Consider the following 25,708-nt stretch of genomic DNA (forward strand, 5'->3'; position numbering starts at 1 on the left):
ATCACACACAGCAGTTCGGTTATTTATGCTTAAAACAACCAAAAACCTTAAGTGCAGATATTAATGAATCCTTATCTCAGGAGAAAAAGCAAAGAAGAAAAGAAACAACCCTCCAATAAGGGTGCTTTAATGACTCAGACTAGGTCCTAATAGAGTGTGATAACCACTTTTATCCAGAGATAAAGATGAATTAAAAATATAGTAAACACTTCTTCCCACTGTATTCATCTGATTGAAGCCGAGTAAATATACCTTTCCGTATATTTTACCGTATACCCACATTTTAATGGGTATACTGCCTATAGTGAACATGCTAAAAAATAGATCACCAGCTTAGGTAGGCTTCAGTGATTGTACTACCAGATGTTAACAGGACCCAATCTGGACTCTGAATGGGGAGAGTTTGACAAATCTAAGCAAAGTTGGTGTTCATTTAGATCTTCACAAAATATAAACTGTGTGGGCACTATGTATACTAGGGAAAAGAGGGAGCTCAATACAGGTTACCTCTCCTGCATGGAAAGAGAAGAGCCCTAGCTCTTAAAATTCCCATTGGTTTATTTTGGCTTGTAATTCCTTGTCCTGTCTTCACCACCCCCTCTCTAAACACAAAATCACCCAACTTTTAAAATGAAACTATTTGAAATGAAATCATGTAACATGTTCTCTTGGTTGCTAATTCCCTTGGGGCTATAGAGTTGACAGTTGTATGAACTAGTGATGCCATAAATTAGAAATGATTTGAGTACAGTAAAATTGGGATCCTTGGCCATTTTTTTTTTTTTTAAAGCTGGCCCTATGGGGTCTATATATTTGTTTTATACTTATTTTAATGACCATGCCAGATAGAGTTTGCCATCTGGGTTAAATTTTTTTTTTAGGAAAATTTAATATCTTTTGTTTTATTCTTTCTAATTCAAGAGGCTAGTTTCTATAAACTTGAATTGCATGGAGTCAGACTTTGTAAAGCAGTAGTTTGTGCTTATCTGTCCAATCCTTCCTTATTGCCTGAATCTTTAACTATCTTTTGTCTTCTTCATTCTTTACCTCCAAGATTTACTTTCAGTTCCTCACTAAAACCATGACTGGGGTTTTGTTGACTAGAATTTCTTCTCTTTAGGTCTCTAGATCCTGGGATGATAGTGTTGGCTCTGGGGTAGTATCCTCCCCTATCTCTTTCTACCATCTGTAAACACTTTCATTCTTCCTTTAGTGGATGGTCCTCCTGAGGATACACGAAGCAGAGTGTTTGTGAAAGGAAACTGATAAGACTGAAGACATTTTCCTTTATAAAGCAGGCAGGGTGGAATGTGGGGAAAGGTAAGGGAATAGATCTGTTGTCATTATTATTTGTGCATTTCAAGCCTTCTGTGGGTTTTGCATTTACCTGGGGTTTTGTGAGACCAATACTAATGGACTTTATGACAGGGAAGTTGAAAATATTTTAAATTTAAAGCAATCTTGAAAGCATGGTACTGTGATTCTGGTCAATAGGAGAGCCTAAAATAATTTATTGTGTTTAAGCAGCAGGGAATGTAAATTTGAATATCTTAATGTTCCTAATTAATTTCCAGCTTTAGTATGCCTACTTCTCTCCTCAAATAAGCTGCTTGCTTTCTTCTATTCTTTTTTGATGTGTTATATTTTAATGCTTGGCCTGGCTATTAGGCATACTTCATTTGGATTGATATGTTGTTGTTGTCAAATGCACTTTTATTTTTTATTTTTTTAAAGATTTTATTTATTTATTCATAGAGACAGAGAGAGAGAGAGGCAGAGACACAGGCAGAGGGAGAAGCAGGCATCATACAGAGAGCCTGACGTGGGACTCGATCCAGGGTCTCCAGGATCAAGCCCTGGGCTGCAGGCGGCGCTAAACCGCTGCACCACCAGGGTTGCCCTGTACTTTTATTTTTTAAAGATTTTATTTATTTATTCATGAGAGACACATAGAGACAGGCAGAGACATAGGCAGAGGGAGAAGCAGTCTTCCAATGGGGAGCCTGATGTGGGACTTGATCCCAGGACCCTGAGATCATGACCTGAACCACCCAGACATCCCGTAAAATATATTTTTCCTTTTAGTTTAGTTTTATTTTGATTTTAACATTTAAAATAAAAAAAAAATGGAGGGGATCCCTGGGTGGTTCAGCGGTTTAGTGCCTGCCTTCAGCCCAGGGCCTGATCCTGGAGTCCTGGGATCGAGTCCCACATCAGGCTCCCAACATGGAGCCTGCTTCTCCCTCTGCCTGTGTCTCTGCCTGCCTTTCTCTCTCTCTCTCTCTCTCTCTCTCTCTTTCTGTCTTTCATGAATGAATAAATAAATAAAAATCTTAAAAAAAATAAAATGTTGAGCCTGTTGACTTACCTATTGTTTTGCTTGAGAATTTTTTGTGTGTGTTTCCATTTTGGGAATAGGCTGCATAGTATTATGTGATTGGTTAATTTTCATCTAATACTGCCGCTCTACCTTTGAAGAAGACAATGAACTTGCTATAGTTAGTAAGCAAAGTCTTGCATGCATGGGCAGGAGGAAATTGGGTAATCCTGAGAAATCATCCGCTAGCTTTGAACATGAGATTAATTTTGGTTTTGATTACTGTGTTATACCAGAGGTTGAGAAGGAAGGAGGAAACACGTAAGGGTCTGGTTTTTAAAGCAAGCTTTAGAAAGGTTATGTAAGATTTGATCTTTCTATAAATATCTTTTTATAGTGATACCATTGTCATTTAAAAAAAATAATAGAAGTTTTGAGCATAGGCCCAGTCACTTGGACCAGGCAATTTTAGGCTTAAGAAATATTCCCTCAGAATACCAGTTTTCATCAGAGGCTGATGTTCTTTTGGAACCTTGTAAGGAACCTTGTAAGGTAAGAGGTGGGTAGGTGAAGATGATGAACTAACAGATTATATAAATTTATAGTCTGTATATAAGCACTCAAATTTAGAGATAAGGATGGGTGGAAAACTTGACCTGAACTCTGCTTGTCCCCATCCTCCCCCTTTAAAGATCAGTTAGCTTCTGGAGGGATGTTTTAAGAAATAGAGCTCTTTGCCAAAAGTAGATACTGTCCTTAAAATCTACTCTTCACTCTAGCATTAAACCAGGGTCTACCCTGTTGAAGATTTTAGGGGTGCCTTGCACTCTTGCTACTGCTAATTGAATAGTAAGTATTGATTTGTAACAAAGAAAATTAATTTTATGTGTTTGTGAAGGATTCACATTTAAGGGATGTTCCCCCTCTCTCTTAAATAGCAAGTGATTAAGTGCTACTTTAATTTGCAATTAATCAAATTAGGTTTCTACTGGTAAATTTTGATTACATGCAGTTCTAACAGCTTCCAGATACACTTCTCTTTCCCATATGCTTACCATATGCTGAGCAAAACCAATGTAGAATAAATTAGTGTAAAAGTAAGAACACTTAGTTCTTTTGTAGAGTTCATCTTGAATGATGGAAGACAGCTCAGAATCATTTTAGCTACGAGGCACCTTTTGAAAAGTGATATGGCAAAATAGCCCATTTATGTGTGCCAAGGTCTGTTTTCATAAATGTAAATTTGAAAGTTCATTAAAATTTTGGCATGTGATTTGGAATGCATAATAACTGGAAGTGATTCAAAGCCAGAAATCTGTATCCTTATACCAACAACATGTTTCACTGAAGACTGGCTTTGTATGGTTGTTTAATATTTAAAAGTTAAAAAAAATAGTATTTACCCGATGGTTATGGCTCTGGAAACTATGTTCAGGACGGACGGCTGTAGAAGCAAGGGAGTGCCAGCAGTCTAACCCGTGGCCCAGAATGCTCCCCAGCTTCTCCTCCTTGTAAAAGTAAGGCAGGTGACTTTGGAATAGTGAACCCTGCCCCTCATTTTTCAGAGATGGCCAAACAGAAATGCAAGTTTTCCTCGCTTTCTTTGGGAATGTGAAGATGGACCATGAAGGACATTACTGCTCATGTAAAAAGAGCTGAGAAGTGGCCAAGCTGGGGTCAGGCATAGGTGGCATCTAATGCTAGTAGCTAATGTGAGCCTTTATGCTTGCAGATATTCTAATGTTACATGCCAGGCATAGTGCTAACCTGTAATATTAGCCTCCCAAGGTGAGGATGTAGAAGCAGAGGAGAAGAGAAAAAATTGACCTAGAGTTGGTGCAAATAAGCCCATTTCTTATCTGTAGTAAGGGAAGTGCATTTCCCCACGGACTTTTTAAGGCATCTTCCAGTGAGGCAGAGGAAGCAGTGCCACAGCCAAGGTAAGAGCTAATGAGGAATGAGTGCAACAGGAAAGGTTTTATTTTAGAGCTTACGGGCTAACCTTTTCAAAATCTTATCGTCTGCCCATTGTTACTTTTGCTGTTATATATGTGTACTTTGTACAGATGCCTTATTTATTTTGTTATTTCTCTTTACAACTGTGTTTTTAAAGTTTCTTGTTCCCTGACATCTCAGGCGCTCTGGTTTCTGCCTTCCAGTTTTGTCATAGGAGAGAAAAATGGTTTATGAAGGGGATAAGATGATCACGAGGATGAAAAGTCAACACTCCTTGGGGTGGTGATGATGTCCTTAGCTCACATTCTATCACTTAGTATGCCATTTGTGATATTGTTCTGTAATTAACCAAGCTTCCTGCAGAAAGTAAGTTTAAAATCACTGTCGTCTTGGTTTATTTTTTCTCTTAGCCTATTTGACTTTGACACATGCTTCTCTCCAACTTCTGTAGCTTCTCATTCTGACAGGATACTTTGATTCTTACCTCTGGCCCGCCAGCCAGCCCTGTTCCAATGTATCTCAGTCACCAGATTGGATGTTCTTGTACCTGTTTTGTTTACTCTCTTTTTTGGTCCATTGTTTTCTTTTATCCAAATTAGTAGTTTTTCCTACTAGCAGGCTCCCTTTCTTCAAATCATTTTTTCCCCCCACTGTGGCCAGTTACCGTTCTAAAAACACAAGTCTCCTCAAGTTTTTCTGCCTCTTAAAAAGTGATGGCTGTCTGTTACCTGTAGAATTTAGCTCCTTACAGTACTCTGTAAAGAACATCACAGGCTGGCACTTGCTACTTTACTAGCCTCATGGCTGGTCACACATAGCCAGATACCTACAACCATATTTCATGTTCACTTGTAGTTCCTCATCAGGCCGTGTATTCTCTCTACCCTGGGTTGTTCGCTTATGCTTTTCCATTTTGCCTACAATGGATGCCTTTCATTTTCTTCTTGGCAAGTACTTACCTACTTTTCCTTAGAGGTAATCTCTTTTAGGTGTGATGTTAACTGAGTCTCCTAAGCCTTAATGAAGGCTGCCTGTGGTGTGGTTATATTATGGTTTTTGGTAATTTGCCTTCATGGTTAGATGCTTAGCTATGTAAGAAGCAGGAGACTGTGTCTTGCTCATCTTTGTCTTCTAGCACATAGCAGAAGGCCTGGCATGCAGTTGTGTTCCATAAATATTTATTGTATGGAGTTTAGTTTATTTTCCATTACATTTTATAGAGAATGAGTGAATCTTAAAGTAAATGAAGTACCTGTAAATGGTATATTTGAACGAAGATTTGTGGTTTATCATGATTTATGGAAGTAGAAAGGGAAATATCACAATTCCTTGGCACTCAAATTAGTGAATAGATACCAAGAAGCATAATTGGTGAGTTATCCAAAACATATTCACCTTTGGCTAGGGAAAATATGTGTGTGTGTTTCAATGAAAAATTAACTTGAAACCAGTGAAAGAATGATTTGAAACTCTGAATTATAAATAGTTCTTAGTGATTATTGTTAGGGCTGGAATAGTACCTAGGTTTCTAGGCGCTGATTATAAGGAAGAATGGTGGAGTGGAAGGGCTTGTAAAGAACCCAGTTGAGAATGAAGTGATTGCCACTTCAGGTTCTCTATGTGACCTAGGGTAAGTAATTTTTCTGCCTTCACTTTTTATAACAGAGTACCTGAATCAATGGTATATGCTGGACTATAAGTAGTCAAGAAAGAAGAGTATTGGCAGAAACAAGAGTGGGCAAAACGTCGAGCCCCAGCGATTTTAATATATACTTTGTCATTTAATTTGTATGGTGCAGTCCCCTGTTCTTGCAGCCCCGGGTGGATATGTTCTGGGGTAAATTATATTTTACAAGTATTTCCACAACATTGTCTCTCATTTTACATGTTCTTACAATTTGATTTTGATACTCCTATCAAGAAGTGGGGGTGATGTTTCTTCCCTTTGAAGCTGAGTGGTCTTTTGTGACTATTCCAGCCTACAAAGAACTGCAGAAATGATTCTAGGTGATTTCTGAAGCTAGATCATAAAGACTATGTGGCTTCCTCTTTGTTGGTTGGAATGTAATGCTTGGTTGCGAAACCTGCAGCCACCATGTGAGTAGTCCATTTATCCTGAGGCCATCAAGTTGTGAGGCAAGACCACATGGAAAGGCCCTGAGAAAACTAACTGCATTAAGAGAGATGTCTAGCCAGTCTTCTGCTCCAACCCAGCCTCTCCAGCTACCGTCTGACTGCAGCCAAATAAGAAATTTTGAGCCCAAACTACTCAGCTAAGCCTTCCTGAATTTCTGACCCAGAAACCATGAAAGATAGTAAAATGGCTGTTGTTCTTTTATTATTTATTTATTATTATTTTTAAGATTTTATATATTTATTCATGACTCAGAGAGAGAGGCAGAGACATAGGCAGAGGGATAGGTAGGCTTCCCAGGAGGAGCCTGATGCAGGACTTGATTCTGGGACCCCGGATCATGCCCTGAGCTGAAGGCAGATGCTTTACTGCTGAGCCACCCAAGCGTCCTGGTTGTTGTGCTTTGAAATTGTGTTTGGGGTTGTATATTCAGCAGCTGATCATTAGAACATGTTTTTTTGGAGAAACATTTTCTATTTTCTTCTACGGAGTATTGAAGGAAGACGGGGCTGGAACTAGAAACCTTTCTTAGTGCAGATTTAGAATCATCATTGCCCTAACACTGTTGCCCCAAACTTTCATGCTCTAGTTGGGTGTAGGCCAGGGAAGGGAGATCATAAAAGAGAAAATCATGTAACAAAAATATTTTCCTCTTCACATAGCTTTACCTAATAGTTGATAAAGAAGGGCTAGCCAAGAGTAGATACTTAAACTGACTCTATCTAAAGAATCTGTTTTGGGGAAGTAAAGCCATGGGCAAGAAATCCTGCAGATGAGCTTGGGGATATCTCTGTGGGAAGAGTGAATTAGGCAAAACCAGGCTGTTGTCAAGGAGGCCAGAATTTATGTTGAATAATTTATTGTTCTGTGTGCTTTTTAAAATATTAAAATAAAAAAATAAATATTAAAATATAGTACCTTTTATGGGTTGAATTTGTCCTTTGACAAAAGATTTCCTTATTTGGAAATGGGGTCTTTTGTAGAGATCATAGTGGATTAGTGTGAGCCCTATATCCAATGGCTCTTGTCTTCATAAGGAGGCATTGTGAAGGTCTGGAGAGACACAAGGAAGAAAGCTATGAGAAGACAAGGCAGAGATTAGAGTTAGGCCACCACAACTAAGGAATGTGAGAGTACCTGCAACCACTGGAAGCCAGAAGCAAAAAGAGTGAAGGAAGACCTCTCTCTTAAAGTGTTCAAAGGGGGTTGGCCCTGCCAACACCTTGATTGCCTTGACTTCTGTCTTCTAGCATGAAGGATTAGATTTTTGTTGTCTCAAGGCAACCAGTTTCTGATACTTTGTTCTGGCAACCCTAGGAAACTTGTGGTGTCTGAAGTTTAGATAGGGGCAGTGAAGAAGTGTTGATCTTCAAAAGTTATGGAGATGAAAAGATAAGCCACAGGCTGGGAGAAAATATCTGCCAAACATATATCTGACAAAGGACTTGAATCTAAAATATATAAGGAATATACAACTCAATAATAAGACAACCCCATTTAAAAATAGGCAAATGATTTGAAGATTTCAAGAAAGGAGATACATATCAGGGAAGCATATGAAATGATGCTCAGTATTGGTAGTTTTAGGAAAATACAAATTAAAACTATGAGGTACTATACTATGCTTAGAATGGCTAAAATTAAACAGAATGACGATACCAAATGTTGATGAGGATATGGAGCAACTGGAACTCATACATTGCTGGTCAGTACCTAAAATGGTAAAATCCCTTTCCAAGACATTTTTTCATTTTCTTAAAACATTAAGCATACAACCATCTGATTGTTCTATACATAGCTATTTACAAATCCAAGAGAGTTGAAAGCATACCTCCATAGAAAGACTTTATACTAATGTTGCTAAGGGCATGGTTTGTAAACTGCAAGTAACCCAGATGTCCACCAACAGGTAGATGGGTAAACAAATTGTGGTATAATAAAATACTACACAGCAATAAAAAGGAATCAGCTATCGATATTTACAATAATATGGATGAAGCTTAATTAAATAATTATATTGCATAAAAGAAGCCAGCCCTCTCCCCAAAAGAGTACATATATATAAATTTTAGACACATCAAATTTTAGAAAATGCAAAGTAATTATAGTGACAGTGACAATCAGTGATTCTGGGAGATAGGGCAGGGCAGGGAGGTGAAAGATTTTAGGGAGCTATGAAAAAATATTTAGGGTTGATGGATATGTTCATAATCTTGACTGTGGTGATGGTTTGCTTGGTGTATATTTATGTCAAAACATCAAATGATGCACATTACATTTGTGATTTTTTAAAATATGTCAATTATGTCTCAAGCCAGAATAAAAAGAGAAAACTTATATGGGAAAAATTAGGGTTAAGATGGGGGCTTAAACTCCAGGCTCTATTCTACTAATACTCATCAGCCGAGTGTGAACTGGTACAGTTTGCTTTTGCCACTTACTTGCCATGTCTTTGATGGCAAGAGACCCTTTAAATCTAGAGCCAACAAGTAAACCAAATTTTAGAATCATTTGGGGTTTAATCACAGAAGACCATAGTGAGTTATAGAATAAGGGATTTCTTATAGAAATTAAGCCTTAAAGATTAATCTAGGAGCTTGGGAAATGAAGGACCAGGAGGCAAACTGGAGGATAAGTAGAGTCTTCAACTAGTCAGAGAAGCCAAGAGTGAGACAAAGCTCATGGGTTAGGGGCCGTGGAAGCCTGTGCCTCTGTGTAACTACTACCTTTTTGTATCTGTTGGTGGGCCTGGAGTTTCTGTTGGCCTACATTACATGTAGGACTGGTTGGAAAGGTGGATAGGGATCTGAGAAGAGCAAAGGTAAGTTTGAACCCACCCACAGAGCTATGTCTTGTCACGGTACTAACCATAACAACTTTCAGAGAGTAATGTCTTCCAAGACTGTACAGGTCTGTCCAGATCTGTGCAAATTCTACTTTTGGTCAATTTTATGCTAAAACTATGCAGGGAAGAGATTCCAGGAAATATAGTTTGTGCTTAACAAATTTGACACAGCATAAACTACCACAACCTGCTAATTAATGGCCTTGGTAATTTGTAGTACTTGTTTTTTTTTTTTTTTTGTAGTACTTGTTATGAACCCATAGTCCCCTGTTCTTATGTGATGGGTCGATTATGCTAAACAAATACAGAATATCTTTGCGAGTGATCTAATTGGCACAATGCAGTGAGTCAGTCCAGGCATGAGGAATAAGGGTAGATCTTTTCAGAATCAGGGCTGATTGCAATGTAAACAATAGGGAGACTCTCCATCCCCTCTTACAAGGAAGGTGTTTATAGCAACATAAACACCTTTTCAGCACAGTAACATAAACAGTTTCTCAAGGAAACATTCTCTGGCATTCAGGAAATGTTTCTTTCTTTACAAACAAAAAAGTGTGTTTTTCTTAAGATTTAATTTACTTAAGGGCTCTGTTTAGAACAAGGCTATGATTGTAGAGGGATAAAGTTATTCCCAGAGCACTTTTCTGGTAGGCTGTAGTCGAAGTCCTTAAAGAAGCATCTTGTTTAAAAATCTGTAGACTAACAGAGCACAGGTCAGTACAGGTGTACCATGTTACACTTCAGATCCACCTCTGGAAAGTAGTATAAATTATACTTTTCTGAGTCAAATTATATTACAAAGTCCCAGTAGTCTATGATTTGATATTTTCTTATGAAAATCCTTCTTGAAAACATGAAGACACTCTGTTACAGGTATGACATATGGTCTGCAGTGAGTCCAGGGACTATGATAGGGGCCATGTATTTGTCTCAAATATACATAGTTAGCTCATTTGTACAGTGAATAAATGCTTCCTAAAATTGGTCAAATTAGGATTCTTAAATTAAAATTCTTTAACCTTTTTAACTGTTTTAACCTGGAACAATTGGAAATAGATTTCATCCATAAGACCCATTATGTTTTTGAAATGGAGGGGAAAATTCTTTAGCAAGAATGCTTTCTTAATAGAGAACGGAGAACAGATGTCCCTATTTTCAACGTGTTATTAAAAAATATATAGCTCTGGTAGTGCAGCGAAGATGCTGTTAATAGGCACGAAGCATCAGCCACATGCATGTTTTTTTTACCTTTGTGGAAAGGCTTGATTTAATGAAAGTATTTACCAAAAATCTCTAGGAATGATTTATTCATTGGTAACTTGATTTTGTGTAGCTTTGCACAACGTAGAATGGGGAAGTAAGAGATGGTTTATTCTGCCTTTTACCTTAAACTCTGGACTAGTGCTTCTCAAAATAATGTGCAAATGACGTAGGCAACCCCCTTTTTTTAAAAATAAAGATTTTATTTATTTATTGGAGAGAGAGAGAGAGTGCTACAGACAGCATCAGTGGGGTGGAGGGGCGGAGGGAGAGGGAGAAGCAGATTCCCTGCTGAGCAGGAAGCCCCATGCAGGACTCCATCCCAGGACCCTGAAATCATGACCTGAGGTTAAGGGACATGCTTAGCCTACTGAGCCACCCAGGTGCCCCAACCTAGGCATCTTGTTGGTGAATGTAGGTTGTGATTCAATAGGTTTGGGGGTAGGGTCTGAGATTTTTATTTATTTTATTTTATTTTACTTTATTTTATTTGGGATTTTTTTTCTGGTAAGTTCTCAGGTTTGTAGAACACACTCTGAAAAGCAAGTTAGAAGGCTTTCCTGAATGTAATTTTTGGTGTGGTTTCTCATAGTATTCAACATTTTACAAGAAGTGTAGTAGATACAGAGGAAAATGATTTTTTTTAAAAAACATATGCCCAGTTTTTGTCTTCCAGACAAAAAGATAGTGGTAGACCCTCCCATTAATTAAGTAGCTTGCTAATAGTTTGGCTGGAATTAAGTATAGGCATTTCCCATTCAACTATATTATGTAAGTAAATTATGTTTTAAAATTTTTGAAAGTGGTGTAGTTTAAAAACCAGCCTCTCATTGAGATGCCAGTTACCCCAGAAGAAGAAGAATCATTTTGCATATGTGTGGAGTACAACTGTGGGATTATTTTTTTACTCTGGAAAGATCTCTTTGGTATCTATAAAACTAATAAAATAATTACACCCTTGAATGGTAACCTGTAAAAAAATTAAATGATTTTTTTTGTGGTTATTAAAATCAATTCAGGTCCAACTTCATTGTTTTTGGAGAAGAGTTTGTGTTTGCTTCGGCAGCACATAGACTAAATATTGGAATGATACGGAGAAGATTAGCATGGCCCCTGCACAAGGATGACACACAAATCTGTGAAGGCAAGAGTTTAATATTGAGGAAATGTTCATGGAACATTCAGGAAAGCTTGCCTGTTTGAAGGATAAAAATGGAGAGCTGATTTGAAAATATTTTTTAACTGTCACCATTTTTTTTAAACCTTTATAATGGGCAATCTGAAAATCTTAAAATTGCAGCAAGTGATATTGATATTTTTGGTCTTGAATAGTTTCAAAGAAAACTTCAGGCAGTTGAATTTATCTGGGAAATATCATTAAAATATGATTTTGAGGCTAGGAAAAAGTTTAGAGATACAAAACCAAATACTTCAAGGAATTGTTTGTCTATTTCTTAAATGATGACCCAGTTTTTCTTAATTTTAAGTTTAACCTTTATGTAATTGAAGATTAAAAAGAGAAAAAATGGACATCTTTTAAGCTTTCTGGATCAGTGCATAAATCTAATCTTCCCTGAGGAATGGGAAGAGATGTAACCAAATGGCTATTATCTCTTTAGATGATGTGAGAGATCATAGACATCATCCACAAGAGTGAAAATCCCCTAGGATCTGACACAGGTGGGTAAAAGAATTCCCAGGGATTTCCAGGAAGTCAAATTGTGTTTATCTACTATGATGATAGCTGATAGCCAAATTAATTTTAGTCTTCAGATAATAAATGAGCACTTTCCCAAGCATATCTTCCAAAAGATTGAGGCTGTAGTAGAATCTGAAAATTTTTCTTCGTGTTTCAGGTGGTCAAGTGTGTTGGAAGTATGTTTTCTAGAAAAGTAAGGGAGAGGGTATGGCCTCCATGGGGACTAAGTGTTAAGATGACAGCAGCATTATTTTGATTTTTATTTTGTAAGAGAGAGAGAGGGAGGAGCAGAGGAAGAAAGAGAGAGAATCCCAAGCAGACTCCATGCTCAGTGTGGAGCTCAGTGTGGGGCTCAGTCGCACAACTGTGAGATCATGACCTGAGCTGAAATCAAGAGTTGGATGCTTAATTGACTGAGCCACCCAGGTGCCCCTATTTTTATTTTTACTTTCTATGGTTTGACAGTAACATATTTTAAAGTATGAACAATAGGAAAATAATTGTTGTATTAGAGATGACACAGTTGTACATTGTAGACCATTTAAAAAAAGATATGAAAAATTTAAAAAACCAAGTGTACATTCTAATTTTTTCTGTGTAGTTTAAAAAAATATGATTGCCCTTTTCTTTAATGTGCTACTTCCCTTGTGATTGCACATTTACTTGTGTGAACATTATTTTCTTATGGCTACATAATATTCCATTTATAAAAATATCATTTGGGTAATTTTTCCTTCTTAGACATTTAACTGGATTTATATGTTTTTCTAAGATGAAAAGTACTATGATGAACATCTGTGTATAATACTTTTCTTTGATCAGAATTTTCTTCTTAGGTCAGGTTGCCAGAACTGAAATTCATGTTCTTATAGGGAACTTTTCCTTAAAAGTTGGTCTGTGTAGTTGAAGGACTGTTTACAAAGAAGTACTAATCCTTCCTGTTAAAAGATAAGGATGTTATGACAAGGTGTTAAAAGCTAAGCTGGAGTTGGACAGGTCAGATTAACCTGGATCTATCTTTGACACCTGTTTTTAACACTTGTTGGAAAGGGGAAAAATCAGGGCTAACAATTGGTCTTAGATTTTGGTAGGTTGAATTCTTTCTAAAGAAATGAGTTGTTTATGTGGCAAGTCCTTTAAAAAATATTTTGCTAGTAAATTAGGGTAGGAGGATATTTGAAGATAAAGTTTCTAATAATAAGTTTATAATGTTAACTCCTAGCCCTCTTAACTTTATTTAGAGCAAATGTATCAAGATAGTTGTGATTCACTAAAGCAAATGGGGAAAAAAAAGGGAGGGAAACAAGAATAATAGTGCCATAGAGAAAAACAGAAACTGTCTCTCAATTCACACTATAGACTGATTTGTAATATTTATTCTTAACCAGATTTTAGAGATGAGATAGTCATTTGGATAGGTTAGCCATAAAGCCATCCTAGTTGTTCCATAAAGTTACAAACAACCCCAAACTTCTAATTAGCCCACATCATTTTAATTGCCCTAGTGTCTTTTAGCAATAGATTTACAGTCAGAATAGAAAGTTTGCGTGACCAGATGGATAAGCTGTATTTTCTATGCATATTTTACTAGAGTTTTTATTTTGGTTGAGAAATTCTAGTTTTAGGGGTTTTTAAAATTTTCTGGATTGTGATGATCCCTTCTGGATAGGGAAATGTCTGTAAAGAATATTTTTTCCAATTAATTCCAAGGTATTGATGTATACATAAATTTAGGAATTAATGAAGTAATGTTTGCAGCATTTTTATGTTTGGGACTATATTTTGAAAAACTTAAATCAACTGTAAATTTTTTAGAGGGGGGAGAGGGAGAGAGAGAGAAGTGCAGTGGGGAGGCAGAGAGAGGGGGAGAGAATCTTAAGCAGGCTCTGCACCTAGTGCAGAGCCACATGTGGGCTCGATCTCACAACCTGAGATCATGACCTGAGCCAAAATCAGAGTTGTATGCTTAACTGACTGGGCTACTCAGACACCCCACTAGTTAGATTTTTTTTTTTTGTATTTTTTTATTGGAGTTCGATTTGCCAGCATATAGTGTAACACCCAGTGCTCATCCTGTCAAGCGCCCCCCTCAGTGCCCGTCACCCAGTCACCCCATCTCCCAGCCCACTTCCCTTTCCACTACCCCTTGTACATTTCCCAGAGTTAGGAGTCTCTCATGTTTTGTCACCCTCTCTGATTTTTCCCACTCATTTTCTCTCCTTTCCCTTTAATCCCTTTCACTATTTTTTATATTCCCCGAATGAATGAAACCATATAATGGGACAGCCACATGCAGAAGAATGAAACTAGACCATTTTCTCTTACACCATACACAAAGATAAACTCAAAATGGATGAAAGATCTAAATGTGAGACAAGAATCCATCAAAATCCTAGAGGAGAACACAGGCAACACCCTTTTTGAACTTGGCCACAGCAACTTCTTGCAAGAGACATCTTTGAAGGCAAGGGAAACAAAAGCAAAAATGAACTATTGGGACTTAAGATAAAAAGCTTCTGCACAGCAAAAGAAACAGTCAACAAAACTAAAAGACAACCTACAGAATGGAAGAAGATATTTGCAAATGACCTATCAGATACAGGGCTAGTATCCAAGATCTATAAAGAACTTATTAAACTCAACACCAAAGAAACAAACAATCCAATCATGAAATGGGCAAAAGACATGAACAGAAATTTCACCAAAGAAGACATAGACCTGGCCAACTGGCCAATAAGCACATGAGAAAATGCTCCGCATCACTGGCCATCAGGGAAATACAAATCAAAACCATAATGAGATACCACCTCACACCAGTGAGAATGGGGAAAATTACTAAGACAGGAAACAACAAATGTTGGAGAGAACGTGGAGAAGGGGGAACCCTCTTACACTGTTGGTGGGAATGTGAACTGGTGCAGAGATTCTGGAAAACTGTGTGGAGGTTCCTCAAAGAGTTAAAAATAGAACTGCCAGAATCCCTGGGTGGCTCAGCAGTTTAGCGCCTGCCTTTGGCCCAGGGTGCGATCCTGGAGTCCCAGGATTGAGTCCCGTGTCGGGCTCCTCGCATGGAGCCTGCTTCTCCCTCCTCCTGTGTGTCTGCCTCTCTCTCTCTCTCTCTCTCTCTCTGTCTATCATAAATAAATAAATCTTTAAAAAAAAATAGAACTGCCCTACGACCCAGCAGTTGCACTGCTGGGGATTTACCCCAAAGATACAGATGCAGTGAAATGCCGGGACACCTGCACCCCGATGTTTACAGCAGCAATGTCCACAATAGCCAAACTGTGGAAGGAGCCTCGGTGTCCATCGAAAGATGAATGGATAAAGAAGATGTGGTCTATGTATACAATGGAATATTACTCAGCCATCAGAAACAATGAATACCTATAATTTGCTTCAACATGGATATAAATGGAGGGTATTATGTTGAGTGAAGTAAGTCAATCCGAGAAGGACAAACAGTTAATTTTTAACTACATAACATTTGGTACATATGAGAGAATATAAGTAATGTGTAAGATTAAAAGCAAAATAATAAAATGAACATCCATGAAACTGCTATTCAACTTAAATTAGAACATGACCAAATTATATTTGAGTTCCTTTCCTAGGGTGTTCCGTTTTGCAGATCTTTCAGCTCAAAAAAGATCTTGATACCTACTTTTCTAAATACAAATTAGTATGCTGCTAGCCTTTGGGAGAAATCTAAACAGGTATATACAATTTACATTAGGAACACCTGCAGATTAATGATTGATGTCAATTCATATACATAATTCATGATGATAAAGATGTGTAAAAATAGGACATTTGCTTTGAAATTGTTAACTAAGCTAGATCTTAACTTTTAAAAAATACTATGAGACTTAATTGTTATCTTCTTTATCGAAATAGGCTATTTAAAAATATTACTGAATGTGAAAACATGACTACATTATTCATAAAACACCAAATATGTGTTTACTTAACAGCATAAATTCACATTACATGTTGGAAATCCAGGGTTTTTTGTTTTTGTTTTTGTTTGTTTTTTTGAGAGGAAATAATGTATCCCATCCACCAAGGATCTTCTACGTTTCCAGATCTTTGCCTCATTTTCTTCTTCTTCTCCCCCCCCCCTTTTTAAAGATTTTATTTATTCACGAAAGACAGAGAGAGAGAGAGAGACATAGGCAGAGGGAGAAGCAGGCTCCATGCTGGGAGCGGGATACGGGACTGGATCCTGGGACTCTGGGATCATGCCCTGAGCCAAGGGAGATGCCCAACCACTGAGCCACCCAGGTGTCCCTGCCTCATTTTCTTTGAATCAGGACTTCAAGGTTAAAAGTTACACACAAAAAATTGTCACTAGAGGAATGTGCTATGGATTAACAAGAGTTTTAGGTATGTTATGTGATTACTTAAATATTTTTTTTATTTTTTCCCCCTAGAATATTTTTCCCATTTTTACTTTTGCTAGTTACTATTTTGGAATGTAGTAATTTTTGATTTTCCAAATTGTTTTTGACTGAATCTTGAAGAATAGAAACCCAAATTGTTTTTAACTTTATTTCCTAAATTTTAATTTAAATAATTAAAAAAAAGATTTTATTTATTCATGAGAGACACAGAGACAGAGGCAGAGATATAGGCAGGGGGAGAAGCAGGCTTCTTGTGGGGAGCCTGATATGGGACTCGATCCTAGGACCCTGGGATCATGACCTGAGTTGAAGGTAGATGCTCTCAACCACTGAGCAACCCAGGTGCTCCTGTTTTTCATTTTTTGTTGTTGTTGTTGTTTTTTGCAGTAACACTTTGAAGATTAGGAAACAAATTTTGTTCATCTCGTAAAGGCATAGCAGGTGATTATTTCTCAGAGTCTGTCTTCCTCATAAAATAAATATTAGATTTCAATTTTGGCTTATATTTTCCCCCTGATTTCTTTCCATATTATCATTGCCTTTTATCTAGAATTTTCTACTTTCTCACTTAAAACAAGAATCTAAGTGTCTGGATACTGGGGTGCAAATGATGCTGTTCCTCATTTTTCTCTTCTTTTAAAAAAGTTCTCATATGGCTTTAACTTCTTAAAAAAGATAGATAGATAGATAGATTGATTGATTGATAGCACCAGTGGGGTAAGGGGCAGAGGGAGAGGGAGAGAGAATCCCATGCATACTCCCTGTGGAGCAGGGGACTCCGCGACCCTGAGATCATGACCTGAGCCAAAACGAGATCATGACCTGAGCCAAAACGATGAGTCGGATGCTTAATTGTCTGAGCCACTCAGGCGCCCCTTAACTTTTCCCTCCTATATTGCCAAATTTTAATGGATTTTTGGATTAAGAGTAAAAAAAAGTGAATTTACATTAAAATTTAGCTGGGTGACTCACAGGTTAAGCTTTGGACTCTTGATTTTTGGCTCAGGTCATGATCTTGGGGTTGTGAGATCCAGCCCCATGTAGGGCTCTGGGCTGGGCTTGGAGCCTGCTTAAGATTCTCTCTTTCCCCCTCTCCCTCAGTACCCCACTCCCTCTGCCTTTCCCCTCTGGTATTAGAAACTATGTAAAGTTTCTTTGTACTTTTTGAACTTTAAAAACAAAGTTACTTTAATGTGGAGTAAATTCAGTAATCCTGTAGTTGAAAATTTTTTTTTTTTAAAAAAAAGACTTATTTATTTATTTTAGTCAGGGAGCAGCACAGGAAGAAAGAGAGAGAATCCTAAGCAGAATCCATGTTCTGTGCTCAGTGCAGAATCTGATGGGCGGCTGGATCCCACAACCCTGAGATCAGTACTTGATCCAAAGCCAAGAGCCCCTACATTCCACCTACTACATCACCCAGGTGCCTTGAAATTTTAAATGCAAATGTTGTGGTCCAGTTAGCTTTCTTAAGTGTATATCAGCCTTCAGCCGCTCTGGTCATAAGCAGGTTGCTTAATGCTTTTTTTTTTTTTTTTTAAAGATTTTATTTATTTATTCATAAGACACACACACACACACACACACAGAGAGAGAGAGAGAGAGAGAGAGAGAGAGAGAGGTAGAGACACAGGCAGAGAGAGAATCAGGTTCCATGCAGGGAGCCTGATGTGGGACTTGATCCTGGGTCTCCAGGATCACGCTGTGGGCCAAAGGCAGACACTTAACAGCTGAGCCACCCAGGTGTCCCGCTTAATGCTTTTATTCCACTGTTTCCTCACCTGTACAATGAAAGGAGAGAAGTTTTCAGGGTGGTTGTGAGAATGAGATGAATTGTTATGTCTGAGCACTTTTATGGAAATACTTGATTACTTTTCTGTCACTGCCATAACAGATTAACAGAAATGTACCTGCTGAAAACAACACTAATTTTCTCATGGTTCTGTCGGTTAGAAGCTGAGATTAGCTCAGCTGGTTTCTCTGTTATAGTTTCCTGAGCCTGAAATTCAGGTGTTGGCTGGGCTGTTTGTTGGGAGGCTCTGGGAACAGTCCAATCCTGGGATTATTCAGGTTGTAGGCAGACTCCAGTTATCGTGGTTGTAGGGTTGACATCGGTTTGTGAACTGCGGCTGGACCAGCCTTAGCATCTAGAGATTTCTCTAGTCCTTTGCATGTGGGCTCCCATATTTCAGAACCAGAAAGGCATGGAAAATCCTTCTTATGCTGGAAAATTTCTATTGTTCCTTTTGTACCCCACCTCTCTGATTAGAGCTGGGGAAAGTTCTCAGGTGATTAGCACAGATCTGCATAAATACATGATAAGCCTTATAGCCTGTGGTCATTTGATTAATAACCTTAATTACATCTGTAAAATCTCTTCACAGTAGTATCTAGATTAGTGTTTGACTGAATAATAAGAGGACAGGAATCTTGAGGAACAGCTTCAGAATTCTGCCTATGATTATGCCCAAAAATGGTAGCTAGGGATAGTCTGCGAGGTGACTAGCAATGATGAAAGAAATCACATCTTTACTTGAGAAGTACAGACAGAGTAAATTGTAAATCCCTTGTAGGTAGGCACTGTTCCTTACTTTTTTGTATCTTTAGGACCTTACAGTTTTCCATATATTTGTTCAAATATCTGCCATTGGTTGATAGCTTGAATATAATTTCTTTTTTATTTTATTCATTTTATTTATTGGAATTAGTAACAGTATAGTAGGAGTTTTGTTTAACATTTCTGGTACATCTCTGGAATGATTAATTGCATTTAGTTTCCCCATATTTTTTTCCCTACTTCTTATCAAACCAAAGAGATAAATAGCTTGTTCTGTTATAAACTGCCAATAACCTTTTGTTATGAGTACACAAATTTTTTAGTTATTTTGTCTCGTAGTCCTTAAGAATTTATTAGTCTTTTATATACTCTTAGCCATGTCTTCTATAACTTGTATTTGAAGATGGGTTTTAAGTATAGCATATAGTTGAAAGTTGACCAACTACCCTGGCAGAAAGGGGTGCCCTTAATTGCTGTCTTCAGGGTGGCATCCTTAACTACTGAATCTATAACCACAGTGATTTGCGAGGTGATAATCGGTCAGTGTTCTTCTTACAATTTTGGGACATTTTCCCCGATCAACAAATCTAGGACTCCCTTTAATGATTTTAATCAGTCATATTGGATACCTGCCAAGAAAGAAGAGTATAAATCATCACTTTTAAGAAGCCAAGATCATTGAAAGGGGGTTAAGCCTTTTAATGACAATGTTTTTAGGATATTTACATGGCCAGTCTATAGATATGAAAACCTATTTGTCTCAGGGACCCTCCTCATTAAAATTTTTTATAAAATTTATTTTTCTTATACTCTTTCCTTCAGATCAGCTGGCTCATCATCCCTCCACCCCCTATAACCTCTACCACCTTAATCCTGTATTAGGCAAAGAGAAGTGGGAAGTTTATTTAATATACTTTTATGGAATAGTGTTCACTTTGTTATTCCTTTCATTCCTAAGTGAGGTTTAGGAATCTTTTCTGCTTTTTCTGAGAGTTAGATATTGCCCCAAAATATATGTCTTTCCTCCCCCTCCTAAAAAGATGCAAAACATGAAATAACCCCTTTGTGCCAAAAGTTTTAAAAACTTTTTGCTAAAGTACCTTGCTTACCTTACTGCCTTTTAATTTGATAATGAGGGGTGGTTGGGCATTCATATGGTTAGTTCTTTCAAGAATGCTTTTCTGTCTAAATCCAGGATCAGCAATGTCCGTTCATTGTTCCTTTGATCTTTCTGTATGTTTTGTAGACTCATCTGGCAATCTAGTTTCTCTCATGGAAAACTGGGCATTTGCTCTTTTTCTTTTACTACTTTTAAACTGAATTTGAGCCGCCTTTTACCAAGTTCATTTTGAGAGAACACATCTTTTAGAAGCTCTTTGAAAGAATCAGATTCTGTGTTTTTATTTTTTTAAGTACGATCTGTGCCCACCATAAGTCTTGAACTCATTACCTTGAGATCAAGAGTCACGGGCTCCACCTCCATCGACTGTGCCAGCCAGGCACTCCCATGTATTGCTTTTTTTTAAAAATTTATTTTTATTTATTTATGATAGACATAGAGAGAGAGAGAGAGGCAGAGACACAGGCAGAGGAGAGGGAGAAGCAGGCTCCATGCTGGGAGCCCGACGCGGTACTCGATCCGGGACTCCAGGATCGCACCCTGGGCCAAAGGCAGGTGCGAAACCGCTGAGCTACCCAGGGATTCCCTCATGTATTGCTTTTTAAAAGCTATTTTCAAAAAGTTATCCATGTTATCTAAAAAAAAGTATCATATTTATTTAACTTGTTGAGGAAGTTATCATTTTTTTCTGAGATCATTAGTCTATAATCAGGAGAGTGATTAGCACTCTTTATTTAGGGCCTTCTAAATTCTTGGCAGTTTTTCAGTTTTCTTTCAATTGATATACATCATTCAATTTGTCTTATAGATCACCATCTGATTATTAATTTTTTAAAAAGATCTTATTTATTAGAGAGAGTGCATGTGCAGTAGCAGGGAAGGGGCAGAGGGAGAAGGAGAAGCAGACTCCCTGCTAAGCAGGGAGCCAGATGCAGAGGTCCATCCCAGGACCCTGAGATCAGGACCTGAACTGAATTGAAGGTAAACCTTTTACCGACTGAGTCACCCAGGCACCCCATGATTATTAATTTTTTTAATTGTAAAATATACATAGCATAAAATTTAGTTTCCACTGTTGGGAAATGTGTAGTTCTGTGGCATTCAGCACATTCACATTGTTACAGAACTTTCTCCAGAACTTTTTTATCATCCCAAACTGAAAGTTCCAAAGTTCGTATGCATGGAAACAACTTCCCATTCCCTTCTTGCCACTTCTCCTGGCAACTACCATTCTACTCTCTGCCTCTATGAATTTGACTTAATTGGTTTGTTTTTATAATGTTTACCTTAACAAAACATTTTTCCTTCCAGGTGTGAGTGGAGGTATGGTCTGGGGGGCAGGGAGGAAGAGCTGATTCATAGGTATCAGATTAAATTTACTGCCTAAAGAATTAATAAGTAACCTTTACCTGCCTTGTGTTTTTGACTACTTTTTATCTGCAGGATTTGAACACTGGGAATATATGAATATAACTTGTCTTTAAAATGCTATGTCTTTGAAGAAAAGAAAATAAAGCTTTGAACTTTGAGTTATGTGCTTTGCTGATATTCATCTCTCTCAAATATATAAATTTTTTCAACTTGACTTTTCTTCAGATCATTTTACTTCCCATCTGAATGTTTAGTCTGTGGCTACTAGAGTTCAGTGGGAATAATTCCTTGTTTTCTTAGATAGCTGATGTCTTGATTTTTGACATAGATATGTCTCACATGCCACAACATTGTTTTGAAATTAGTTTGATAAGACTGAGATGTTCGTACATTATACCATTTGGGTTGTGGATATTTTGTCTGATAACTACATTGTTGGTACAGACTGTTTTCCTAGAATGGGGCAAATGGTCTTCTTTCTCATTGTAGGAAGATAGGAGTTTCCTGAATGATACTGATTAGGGAATATAAAGTAATTTTCTGGGATTTGGCTTGGGAAAGCATGGCTTTCAACTAGTTTCAAAACTAGTTAGGTTGTCTTTTTAGGAGAGGCTGTAAGCTTCTCGAAGGACAGGATTGTTCATTCATTTTGTAAACAATTGAGTAATACGTAGAGTATAAATAGAATTTCATTCCAGTAGTTAAGGCCCTATGATTTTCCTAATAGCAGCAGGTTTTAAATCTTGGATAGACAAAGTTAGAGGTAAATAGAGACCACAGTTTCATAAGAAGTACTTTTCTCTTTATGCATGGTAGACCAGGAGAGCATATGAAAGATGTGGCTGGGGACCTGGTAGTATTAACTCGCTCTGCTTTGCAATCTTTTTTTTTTTTTTTTTTTTTAAAGATTTTATTAGAGAGTGCACAAGCAGGGGGAGGATCAAAGAGACAGAGGGAGAAGCAGACACTCCCCCCCCCCCCCCCCCCCCCCCCCCCAATCCTTGAGCAAGGAGCCTGACGACAGACATGGAGATGGGATGTGATCTCAGGACCCTGGGATCATGATCTGAGCTGAAGGCAGACACTTAACCAACTGAGCCACCCAGGCACTCCTGCCTTGCAACTTTTATGCACCGGCATTCAGCATCTTTTTAGCTAATGCCCTTTCTGCCATGCTTTTAGGTAATAAGCATAGACAAGTATGTGAATATATACTTAGTTTTTTCATGTTCTGATTCAGTAATTGTTTTAGAATTTCAACATAAAACAGTCAATAGTCATGAATGTATTTCTCTAATATTTCTGAACTGGAGGTGGTTTTGTTGTTACAGAATGTCATGGGTAGTTAAGTGGGTTTTTATTTGCTCCCAGATTCCTCTCTATTGCAGTTTTCTGTTAATCAACAAATGCTGATACAGAGACAGTAAAACTTCTGTCTCTCGCCTTTGGGGAATAAACCAGCTGATAGAGGCCTTCAGACATTCACTGGAAGAGGGAGTGTGCAGGGCTCTCCCACAGTAATGACAGCGCAGTTGGAGCAGCTCTTCCCGACAGTGTAAAGTTTCATAAAGGCAAACCAGGAGCTGGGCCTTGAAGAATAAATTGAAAGATTTATTGCCATGCGCCTGATACCAATTTGCGTTGTAAGTGTGTGACCTTATCTTATTTTAAATTCTTTGCCAATCTTTTAGAAATAATGACTTTTACATTTTCTTTTAAACCAGTGAGTTGGATTATCCTTTCATATATTTATTTACTAGCAGCTCTTTTCTTTGGAGGGTTGCCAGTTAGTGTGCTTCCCCCTTTCTCTCATTAATTGTCAAGACTTCTTTATGTTAGTGTTGGCCTACAGAAGACAGGATGTTTTTTGAAATTGTGGTAAATGTATGGATTGATTTATGGGAAATTAACCTTTTTTGTGATCTTCCATCTTCCTTATCTAAGAGGCTGCTATATTTTTTTCAGTTATTCAACTCTTATTTTATATATCTCTGTAAAGTTATATAGCTTTATTTATGGGTAATGTGTGTTTTGAGTTCATTAAGTTTTTGTTGCTTTTATAAACGGAGCCCTTGGTGCCATTTTATTTCGGAAGTACTTATTCCAGAAAGTGGTTATTGTACTATGGAGGAAAGCTATATATTTTTTGTATAATACCTTATTTCTAGACATTCCTTTGCTTCCAGTACTTTTTCAGTGGCCTTGCTGTGTTTTTCCAGATAGTAATTTTCTACAAGTAATTATGTATGAGTCTTCTTTGCTTGTTGGTTTGTTTGTGTTTATTATATGTGCTAGGTTTTCAAAATAACTTTGAATCATGCTGGTATCAGTGGTCATTCTTGTTGAAGGCATACAAGAGTTCAATGATAATATTTTTGCAAACAAAAAAGCAGAGCTCAACACTTGAATATAACTGATGACAGACAAAAATGCATTTTAGGAAATGTATGATTGACTGTGGCTTGCATGTGCAGGAAGTGTTACTTTATGGCTGAGAATGGTATGTACACCTATGCAGACATCTAATATTATTTTATCATTATTTTGGCAATTGTGTATTTATATGCTGTACATATATAGTGAAGATTTTAGACCAAGGGAAGTCTTTTTGCACAGTGCAACTAGAGTTAATGGCACTGATTTATTTATCATCTAAAAGAAGTAAAAATCTGTCCTTATTTTCAAATCCTATTCCTAGGGGGAAATCACTGTTAAGTATCTTTCCTGGTCTTTCTGTAGGTATTTAATCACTCTGTGTACACACACACACACACACACACACACACACACACACCTGCATGTGTTTATGTATTCTTTTACAAAAACAGGATAATTTAAATCAGAAAGTATAGTAGCTTCTTTAAAACATAGCAATAAAATATATTGTGCATCTTGTTTTATGCAATGATTTTAAATGTCTTGGCTTAGTGTTCTGCACTATATTATTATGGTGGTAACATTTCATAGGTTATTTCTGAAGTGTATGAGAAATAAGCAAGTAAAGGTATATCACAGCAAATAATTTATTTGAAAATAAGATGTATTGTTTAGGTTTCCTTACTTATATAAATCAACTATTCTAGGAGCCAGTTAGTGAAAACCTATCTTAAAATCACGTGTGGGATTTCTATTTCCCTAAAAGAATTCTACCAATTAAAGGAAATTTAAAAATGTAAAATCAAATCATTAACTGAGTCATGGATATGCTCTTGCTTTAAAAATCTGATTAAGAAAAATATAAATTTTGTAGTAGGGGACTTATAGAAGTTTGATTCATGTTTTCAAAGACCTTTGCCATATTCCTTATCTTTTGAAAATATTTAACTGAGTTCAGGATGTGAATGTGATTATATAATTATTGTTTTCTGGGTCATAGTGTTCTTATGTTCACAATTTGTTTTCAGTATTTCATCAAATGTTTTGAATACTTGGGTTGAGTACCATACTAGGTCCTGGCAATACCAAGCAAAATCAAAGGAAAAAAAAGTGATTCCTTTTACAGATCTTACAGGTTACAGACTAATAGGGGACCAGCAATTTCAAGTGCAATAAAAATGTTGCTTATATACAGGATATAGAGGCGAAATTTGTAATTTGGGGGGGCATATGAGAAAGATGCCCCAGAAGTCTTAATGGGGAATACAGGGAAGAGGAGTAATTTTGGGGTTGAGTTATGAAATATGAATAAGTTTTTCCCAGGCAGGTGGGTAATAAGGAGAGTCTTACAGTGCTGGTGGCATGAAGGCCAAAAGAATAGAAACCTTTCTGGTTCCATGAGATATTAGGCAGTTGAGTGTGTCAGTTGAGGAAATACTAAGCAGTGGAGGCATTCCTCCAGCACAGCAGTGTAGAATCATGATGGTAGAATGACTATTCTATGTTAGAAAACAAGAGCAAAGGGGTAAAGGAATGACTTGGAGAGCATGGTAGAGTATCTATTAGAATTCTCCCATGATACCTTTTTCACCAAAAGTTTGAAGAGGCCTAAATGGAAAATACAGTGACACCAGAAGGAAAATAAAACTTGAGAAGCACATGGGTGGCTC

The 25,708-nt window shown here is 37.4% G+C and overlaps 1 protein-coding gene and 1 non-coding gene across 3 annotated transcripts in view; both read left to right on the plus strand.

Annotated features, from left to right (window-relative positions):
- Positions 1–25,708, plus strand: part of MLLT3 (MLLT3 super elongation complex subunit) — a 277,428-nt gene that overhangs the window by 99,481 nt on the left and 152,239 nt on the right. The gene's annotated exons all lie outside the window — the stretch shown is intronic.
- On the plus strand, positions 11,563–11,670 carry LOC121496324. The gene has a single exon (XR_005989156.1). It is a non-coding gene; the product is annotated as a U6 spliceosomal RNA (small nuclear RNA).

This window comes from Vulpes lagopus, chromosome 7 (assembly GCF_018345385.1).
Source record: "Vulpes lagopus strain Blue_001 chromosome 7, ASM1834538v1, whole genome shotgun sequence".
Taxonomy (NCBI): domain Eukaryota; kingdom Metazoa; phylum Chordata; class Mammalia; order Carnivora; family Canidae; genus Vulpes; species Vulpes lagopus.